This window comes from Myxine glutinosa, chromosome 8 (genome assembly GCF_964187855.1).
Source record: "Myxine glutinosa chromosome 8, kmMyxGlut1.1, whole genome shotgun sequence".
NCBI classification, from domain to species: domain Eukaryota; kingdom Metazoa; phylum Chordata; class Myxini; order Myxiniformes; family Myxinidae; genus Myxine; species Myxine glutinosa.
This window is the reverse complement of record NC_136268.1, coordinates 92,398,787-92,409,220: the sequence shown is the minus strand read 5'-3', so window position 1 is coordinate 92,409,220 and position 10,434 is coordinate 92,398,787.

Sequence of the window (10,434 nt, the reverse complement as noted above, 5' to 3'; positions counted from 1 at the left end):
TCTGAACGCTTTAGTTTCAACAGCGTGAAGACGAGCTAGGTGTGAGGCAGGAGCACCAGCCCAGAGCAGAGAGCAGTATTCCATTGAGCTGCGGATGAAAGCCTTGTATGTGGTGAGGAGCTCAGGTGTGCCAAGGAAGGACCTCGCACGACGGAGGATGCCCAGTCGGCGACTGGCTTTGGAGGCCAGATTTGAAATGTGGTTTTCCCAGGAAAGATCATGGCAGAGATTGACTTATTGTGTAAATTGAACTGTACTGTCACATGTAATGAAAATGGAGTGTACCTAGAAATGCCAGAACACTCCCACGACTTTGTTTTTGATATGCTACAAAGCACATAAGAGCCAAGAACACATCGATGGGAAATCGATGATACACAAATGGCAGAACTTTTGTGTGATAGTTTTATGACATTGAAGGATGAAATGCCCGAAGTATAGGAATGGGTAAGCAGCTACTTGATGGACTCTCTGAAATGGCAGACTGATCTTCACTGTACAACATGTTATGACCCTACAGGAGAAGAGGTGTCCTATTCAGAGAAGGTTTCTAAATACCTGGACACAAGGTACGATGTACATCTGACATCATTGTGGGTAGGAAGACAGGGAGTTGGCATGTCAGTGTCTTTGACGCCAGATCAACAACTCCTGTGGAATCAACCCGAGACGACGACCCCACACGTCACCCTAGCGGTGGCAGAAGGATATGAAGCAAAAGATGTTGGAACAATGATTGCAACTTTGAAAGACTGCAAAAACATGGGATACATGGGAGAAATTCAGCAAGTCACACTCTAAGACCTAGATGGAGATGGATTTTGCTGGCAGCTCGAAGAGCAGGTGGTTTCTTCTACCTTCATCATGATTGATGAATCATCTGACGCTGAAAATGTTGGGGTACATCTACTCAGCTCCAACACCAACGGTGACCCGGACCCACTCGATCAAATACCAAATTGCTTATGGACAAAGCATCTGAATGATGTGGGACGGATCAAGAGTATTGCACCTGTGAGGATCACGGTAGATGATTCTAAGCCACTGCCTAGAAAACGCCAATACCCATTAAGACAAGAGGCAAAAGCTGGTATTGCACCAGTGATTCGATCATTGGTGGATCAGGTTGTTATAGTTCGCACTGTGAGTATGTGCAACACTCCTATCTTACCTGTGAAGAAGCCAGGCAAGACTACTTGGAGATTTGTACAGGATCTTCGAGCAATTAAAAATTGTGTCATTCCAGTCTATCCGGTGGTCCCTAACCCGATCACCGTACTGTCAAGTATTCCATGCAATACAAAGTTCTACTCTGTAGTGGACTTGTGTTCAGCGTTCTTTAGTGTACCCATTCATGAAGATTCACGCTATCTTTTTGCGTTCACGTACAATGGTCTACATTATACATGGACTGTTTTACCACAAGGGTACACAGAGAGCCCAACTTTGTTTTCGCGTGCTCTACATGAAGACCACAGTCACATTGAATTTCCTGGAGGTTCAGTGATGGTACAATATGTTGATGATCTTCTCATATGCTCGACTTCAAAGGAAGCATGTGAGCAGGACACTGTTGTGCTACTGACAGCATTAGCAGAAAAAGGGCACAAAGCCTCAAGAGATAAGCTGCAGTTCTGTAAAGAAGAGGTGAAATACTTAGGGCATATTTTGAAGGGAGACACAAGACGACTTTGCCCTGAACGTGTGAAGGCGATCAAAGCACTCCCAAAACCTACAACTGTTAAGCAGATGAAATCTTTCCTGGGGACAACAGGGTTTTGCCATCAGTGGATTGCTGATTACACATTACTAACTCACCCCCTGTAAGACATCAGCTTACCAAGTATCCAAATCCTCTGAAATGGACCCCAGAGGCTGAACAAGCTTTTACGACATTGAAAGATGCCTTGGCATCAGCTCCTGCTCTAGGACTGCCAGACTATGAGAAAAATTTATTTCTCTATTTGCATGAGAAAGGAGGATTTGCGCAATCAGTGTTAGCATAAAAACATGGAGGAAAATGTGCCCTATAGTATATCACAGCACTAGATTGGATCCAGTAGCACGAGGGTTTCCACAGTGCTTGCGAGCAGTGGCAGCAGCATCGTATGCAGTAGAAGCCACAGCTACGATAGTCCTGGGGTGCCCATTAATTCTTCTTGTTTTGTCATGCGGTGGCAACGGTTTTACTGAAGGCAGGAACGCAGCACCTTTCAGCATCAAGAGCTACGACGTATGAACTAAGGTTATTGACGCCGTCACACCTTACCATTCAACGTTGTCCAACGCTAAATCCAGCATCTTTGTTGCCAACAGAAGAAGATGGTGAGCCCCATGACTGTGTTGAGGTATTGGCACATGCACTAGTACCTCGCATTGACTTGAAGGACGTTCCCATCCCAGGCGCAGATCTGGTACTGTATGTTGACGGATCATCATCAAGATCGACAGGATATGCAGTATGTACAGATGCTGAGACATGGTAAAGCGGAAAATTACCAAACACATATTCGGCTCAACAGGCAGAACTTTTTGTATTGAATAGAGCTTGTTTAGTGGAAAACCAGAGAGTAACCATTTATACAGACTCCAGTTATGCTCATGGGGTTGTTCATGATTATGGTGCCCTCTGGAAACAAATAGGATTTTTGACATCTTCAGGAAGCCGAATTAAAAATGGGAAGTTGATTGCTAGCCTCTTGGAGGCAATCCTTCTACCATCTGCAATTGCAGTGATCAAATGTGAGGCCCGCACAAGAGGAAGAGATGAGGTCTCGCAGGGCAACGCAAGGGCGGATGAAGCAGCAAAGCTTGCGGCAAACTCTGAACAAGACCCAGTGATTAAACAGGGACCTGTAAGGATTCCTGAAAACACTCCAACGCTGCAGGACATCAGCGCCATGCAAGGAGTGGTGGGGGATCAAGAAAAAGATGTGTGGGTACAGACTGGATGTACATTTGACAATGAATCTAAATTGTGGACTTCTCGCGATGGGCATGTCGTTGCTCCTCGTCAGCTGTTACCATGGATTGCTCGTCTGGCTCATGGAGTGAGTCATACACGCAAAGGAGGAATGTGGGCATCGGTGTCAAAACAGTGGTATGCACCTGGATTTACACCTGTGGCAGAGCAATGTTGTGCTGCATGTCAGGTGTGTCAGGCGTATAATCCAGGAAAAGGTGAAAAGACAACACAAGGAGCTCACCCCCCACTGTCAGGTCCGTTTGTATATTTACAAATGGATTTTATTCAAATGGAGAAGTGCACCGGATTTGAGTTTGTTTTAGTGATTGTAGACATGTTTACAAAGTGGGTAGAAGCTTACCCTTGTCGACATGCAGATGCAAAAACAATCGTGAAGATTCTGTTGAAGGACTTCATATGTCGCTTTGGAGTTCCTTGCAGGATTTCTTCTGATCAGGGAACGCATTTCACAGCAGTGGTTGTAAAGGAATTGGGCAAGGCAATGCAAATAAACCTTCATCTTCACTGTCCTTATCATCCTCAGTCAGCAGGAGCAGTGGAACGACATAAAGGAGTGATAAAGAACAAGTTGGCCAAAATCTGCGCAGAGACCAACTTGAAATGGCCGGATGCTATGCTGCTTGCACTCCTCGCGATGAGGGCTACTCCCAATAGGAGAACGGGATTATCCCCGCATGAAATCTTGATGGGAAGACCAATGCGGGGACCTCATTCACCTCCCCTGACGATTAAGGAGATGGATATTCACCAGATGGACGATTTGATGTAATCCTTCTGTATTGAATTGACCAAAATAGTGAAGATGTTTCATTCCCAGGTAAAGGAAGCCTTACCAGAACCTGCAGAGAATGAGTGCCATTCTTTTAAACCTGGAGATTATGTGTACATCAAAATTTTCAAACGGAAAACTGCATTGAAACCACGATGGTCAGGACCACATCAGGTGCTGCTCACAACGCATACTGCAGTGAAATGCCAAGGCAGACCAAGTTGGATTCATGCCTCTCATTGCAAGCGAGCACATGGGGCTAAGGATGACAGTCCCACAGAAAATGAGGCTGCAATTAGCAGCGCAGCAGAACACCAATTGGCGGTTACATAAAAGTCATGATTTTCACGAATTTGGATTACATTTTATCACCCCTTGCATTGATAAACATTGCACTTTCAACATTTAGCATTCCTACCTGATACCTAAAAATAGTGACATTTATTTGCCTACACGACATGCAATCATATACTGATATTAGTGCAACATGAGTAATAACACATTACAACCACACTCATGACCAGGGGATTTACTTTGACCCCTGGATATAGGGGGATCAGGGAAAGGCAAATAGTCGGACCTATGCTAACTATTAAGGGATTTCTTTTTATTAATGTGGTAGAAAGCTTTCTAGTTATGAGTTTGTTTTAGTATATAATGTTGAATTTTATTGACATGTAATTATGCTACAGGTATGGATGTATACAAGGGGTAGCTCACATGTTTTACAGATGGATACAGGTGGGACAATGGGAAAGATCTCATCAAGACAAGCCGAACAATCAGGAGAAACCGGAGGCTTCTTCTTTGGATACTCCTTGAAAATGGTGATATTTATCCTTGGAATAAGTTCTCTAGTAGTAGGGACTTTGTGTTGCATGGATTATTTTGGGGTAATGAGAAAACAAAATGCAACACTAGTGGCCGACATACAGATATATGATTATGTGGTCGGACATAAGGAAAAGAGAAGTTTGATGGAATATGGGGAGACACCTTTAGAACCCGATGGATTACACGGAATTAATACTTTTCTACATTTAGCCCACTACATTTTGCTCATATAGCAAATAAAAGTAATTGTTAGATATGTACACAAATGCCACATTCTAGTGAGAACGGAGTACCATTGGAGGTAGTTCCTTTTGGTTGGGAGGAATTATGTAGCCGTTTCACAGGTAGCCTGATAGCAGTAGATGCTGGACGCTCAATGGTAGGAAAGTTTGGTTGGGAAAAAGGAGGATATATTTGTCACCAATTTGAGGCCAGTTATAGGCCTACATATGATAAGGATAAAATGCCCTCTTACATGACCATTCAACAACAAATGAAAGGGTTGATGTGTATCACCAGAGCTCAAACCACTAAGAATGATATGTTTATGGGAACCTCCAAATGCCACAATTATGGTTACGATACGGCCTGGATGAGACCGCCTGTCCCATTCGGGAAAAATGGCTCGGAGGGTGTAACTTTGTATTAGGAAGGTACTTGGGAAGCAGACGACACATGGACGTATAATAATACATATTTTATATGCGGACACAAGGCATATCCGTATCTCCCGCAGAAATGGTCCGGATCATGCTTTCTTGGGTTTGTACTTCCACACATGCGCTTGTTAACAAAGTCACCAATGCATGTCCTGCACTCTAGACAGAAAAGGACTATTGATATGGGAGAATGGGTTGGAATGGTAATATTTCCATTTTATGGAACCTGGAAGGCGGGACGAGAACTTAGGCAAATGGCATTCGCTGTGGAGACGTTGGCAAATAAAACAGCTAGTGGATTGGAAAAACTTACGAGTGAGCTGGCAGCAACAAGAACTATGGCATTACAAAATCGTATGGCATTAGATATGCTGTTAGCAGAAAAAGGAGGTACATGTGCAGTGATTGGTACAGATTGTTGTACGTACATAGCTGATAATTCGGAGGAAGTTTATAACATAGCCGATATAATAAGAGAAGAGGGAGCAAGATACCACGATTACATACAAGGGGGTGCTTTTGCATGGTTGGGAAATACATTTGGAGGAGTAGCAGCTGAGATACTCCACAACACAACAACATGCATTTTAAGGCCATTTTCCCTGCTAGAGCGGGGGTTAGCCAGCTGAGATACTCCAATACTTGTTTATTGGATTGGTAGTTATATTAACCATAGTATTAGTGGTGGCTTGCTTGAAAGCCTTGGTGACGGTGTGTTTGAATAAAATAGCTAACAAAGCAATGATGGTAAATGAGGAAACAAATGATGAACCAAATGAGGAAACAAATGTGGAACCAAAAGAGGAAGACTTTTATGATGACATGAATGCGGAGATAAAAAGATTGAATCAAGTAATGCTACAAATGAATACAGTAGAGTCAAGATAATGGCATAACAAAAATGTTATGGAGTGTCAGTTTTACAAGACCAGTGAACTCATATCACCACAAGTTACACATCATGAAAATTAAAAGTGATGTGAGGCACCATTTGAAGATCACATACTAGTATACACTATAGAACAAAACACTATAGAATTAATTATTCAACTTTAAAAAAAAAGTGGGGAGAATTTATGATAATTAATACATTATGCATAGTTTGTTTGTTTGCAAAGTTTGTTTGGAATTAGATATTCCTGTTTGTGATTTTAATCATTTGTACTCATTATTAATGCATTCATTTCTCTTTGAGTAAAAAAAACTGGATATTATTCGTGTGAAGCATATAAATGAAGATAACTTTTTGAATGTTTTGAGGAAAACAGCAAATTGTTAAATGTGAAGCTGTTATAAGATATACATGATTCGTTAAAACATGGTAATTTCATGTCAAGATGCACCCTATCTGATTCAGAGTGTGTGGAAAGCAGATTCAGATGTGGCTGTGTAAAGGATAAGACCAGATCACATCTCAAATGGAGTGACAACGGCATTGGAAAGAAGTTCGAGAAAGAAAATTTGTGGCTAAAAATGAAGTTAGTCTTGGCATACACCCTCCTTCTCAAAGAATGATGAAGGCATTCTCCTTTGCAAGATTGGAGACGGATGCATACCTTCACCAAGGAAAATTAATGTGACCATTTGCCTGGATCACATTGCAACGTATGGAAGAAAGCCTGATCACTTTCTTCTGTTCAAATGTCTGGAACATTCATCATGTCAGCAAATGTGGGATGACGACATCTTACCTGCAACTTCTACTGTATGCGGTGACTTGTGTCATTGCTCCACCAACTTCCGGGGAACCAGTGTGGAGCTGTAAGTGGACGGCTGTGCTTCTTCCTCTACAACGGCTGTGCATGATTCTGCTGGTTGCTCCTGGCATGGGCCATGGATAACTTGAACACCATGGTCCTAACATCGCTGTGGATGCATGTCATCTCTGTTCCACATCTTGCTGGTCAACCAACATCACATCAACACTTGCCTCCTCACTCATCATGAGCATGGAGCAAGTCAACTACAACTGGACGAAGGCCTTGTTCAAGAACTACTATGGCTCACAGCAAGAGTGGCAAGGTTGCTACATGCAGAGCAGGGTCAGTTTATGATTCCGCCCAGCTCTCATAACAGCGGAAACCCTACGCGAAATAGTGTAGGTGCTATGAAGACGTCAGAAGAAAATCTTTCATACTTGAATTTCAAACACCAGTGATCAGCCTCTTCTTTTCAAACAGAAGGTCAACATTTGTTCTGAAGTAAAACGTATTTTCGAAGAATAATTGCCAATTGTTGCAGATGTTTTATTATTTTGAAAATGGTGAATTGAAATTGTTGTGTATTGGTGAAGGTTAAGTTTTGTTTGCAGAGATATTTATGATGCAAATGAAATGAACTGAATTATCAACATGGAAAGAGTCAACGAACAAAGAAATGTTTTTATGATCAGATTCTTCCAGGATGACGGTGTATGCCTTAGGTATTGAAAATTGGATTACCAAATTTTTGTAATTTGAGTATTTTGCAATTGGTGTTTAGATTAATGGTTAATATTGTTGTGGATATGAGAATGTTTTTTTATTTTATTGTTGTTGTAAAACGTTGTTGTAAAAGGTTGTTGTAAAAGGTTGTTGTAAAATATCACCCCTCCTCCCTCCGTTGTGGTTGTATAAAAGGTCAAAGGGCGTTCCCGTAGTTAGTCCATAAAACATACATGCAGGACACGGTATATCTTTTTTTTGACAGTTATACCCTTATTATGTGTATTAGCGTAAAGCTGTGTCTTCCATTAATTGAAATACTCCATTGCACCAGTGAAAGAGAATAGATTCCCTTTCCTTCCCATCCCCAAAACCTCCATTTCCATATTACATCCCCTCTCGTCACTGCTGAGCCCTCGATTCCCAATCACCTCCCCTCCAATAACCGCCATTGACCAAGTGCTTTGAGTCGGAGAAGAAAGGCGTGTCTCCACCTCGTCAGAGGGGAGGAGGGGCGTGCCCGCCCGTCGTCATCCAAGGCGGAGCCCGAGGGTCGCGCGACCAACCAGGGCCGAGGTGAGCACCCCGATGGGCGTGTCCAAAACGCCGGGGGCGTAATCGCTGGAGGCGCTATAAAAGGCGCAAAAACGGAAGTGGTCACGAGGAGTTGGTGAGAGATGCACTCTGAGTTGGTCTGAGTCGGTTGCCAGGAGAGGGTCTGAGTCGGTTGGTCACAAAGGGTTGGTCTTGGTGAGAGAGGTCTGAGTTGGTCTGAGTTGGTCGTCAAGAGAGTGGTGGTAAAGAGTGAGGGACCAAGAAAGAGTTGAGGGTTTAGACGAGTGGGACAAGGCCTGGCAAGGCAAGTGGAGGCGGCAGCAGCAGCGACACCCGGCAGCCGCTTGGGGCCTGGGCGGCGGTTTGGAGCAGGGCCGAAAAGGAACGGCGGCTGCTAAACGCGCCGATCGTGCTGCATGACCCCCCTTTGGACCTCCCTCTCCCTCCAGCCCTCCACATCCTGCGATTCCTGCAATTCCCCGCGTGAGTCAGTGTCTTTTGTTTGTTCTGTCCTGGGATAAGTTAAGCCTGTAGATAAGCTAGTATTTGCACTGTGTCACCTGCGTCTTATGTGTTGTAAATAAACTTAATTGCTCCTTTTTGCTTGTGTGTGTAAATAATAAACCCCATTACTCGTCTGTACGTCTTCTCGTTTTAATTCCTTTTCCTCTTTGCATTCGTCGTTTTTGTCTTTTCCCTCATTGAGCAGCTACGGTGCGATACGGCCAAAGTTCTGGGTGAATCGGGTGAGTTTTGTTAGGTCGCGGTCTTACACCACCGCTCGGTCTATAACATCTGTCCGCGACCTGTAACAATATAAACAGAAAAGAAAAAATGAGGGAATGTGGAACTATATATAATTATATAATTATACATTGTATGTCAATCTATTGATAAAAACAGTAAAATTACATTTCAATGTAAAGAGGGTTCTCAAAGCTGCAAAGGAACGTGTGGACCCAACATCTGGAATTGATTTTCGTCACCCTGTCGATAGCATGAGGCAAGAATGTTGACTTCGCCACGGGGTTGGTGTTCAGTACTGCATTCCGGAACTGGAACAGGTCAAGGAATGACCTTAAATGGATAAATGAGTATTTTGCAATTGGTGTTTAGGTTAATGGTTAATATAAACAGAAAAGAAAAAATGAGGGAATGTGGAATTATATATAATTATATAATTATACATTGTATGTCAACCTAAGCAATCTCAGCGAATATAAAAGCAATCTATTTACATTATCATTCCTTTGTCGTTGAAATCTAATTTTAAGCCCAGACAAAACTTTATCATAATCACAAAATCCAAATATACCTTTAAGAGGTACTGCTACGGTAAAACTATTCTCTGCTTTTGTTTCATCATTATACATTGCCTTCCTTTGACTATAACCAGGGTCTGCATTTGTTCCAGTTGTCATATCAGGAATAAAACCTTCAACAGACCCCTTACCCATTCTATCACTAAACAAATATACAGACTTGGCATTTAATATGGAATATATATTTTTTCTTGACTTGGGTTTACTTTCTGAACTCAGTATATCAATCTGGTGAGTTTCTTTTACCCTTCGGTGATGTCTTTGTTGAAAGAATCATGTCACTGATTGTCTTTCGCAGCAAGAAGTCAATAACAGGATTATATCACAGGTGGCGTGACAAAATGTAAGGACGGGTACATTTGACGATTGGCTTCACAATCAGGTATATAAGGGTTGTTGCGTTCTGTATTAGTGGAAAACAACTGCTGCACATCTACAAAAGTTATTGCCGCTTCCTCTGGAGATGGTCTGTCAACTTGACAATGCTGTTTGTCATGGAGTGGTGGCTTTACGAAATTCTGGCATGAAAAGGCGTGCTATTGCTCGGCAGTATGGCATCACTAAAGGTCAGGTGTCAAAGATCCTGAAACGAAATGCTCAGAGGGGTGTCCCTACTCCAATACCGAGGCCAGGACGTCCACGCAGAACCACAAGGAGAGATGATCGCCAGCTGTACCGGTTAGTCTGCAATGGCCGTACCAAGTCAGCTAATCGGCTTAGGGCTGAGTGGCAGCAACTGACAAATGTGCCTGTATCCAGAAGGCTAGTCAACCAACGACTGGTTCAAGCAGGCTGTCGTGCCAGGCGTCCCCTGAGAAAGCCACGCCTGACCAGACAACACAGCCAGCGCCAATTGCAGTTGGCCAGAGAGCACCGTCGATGGCAG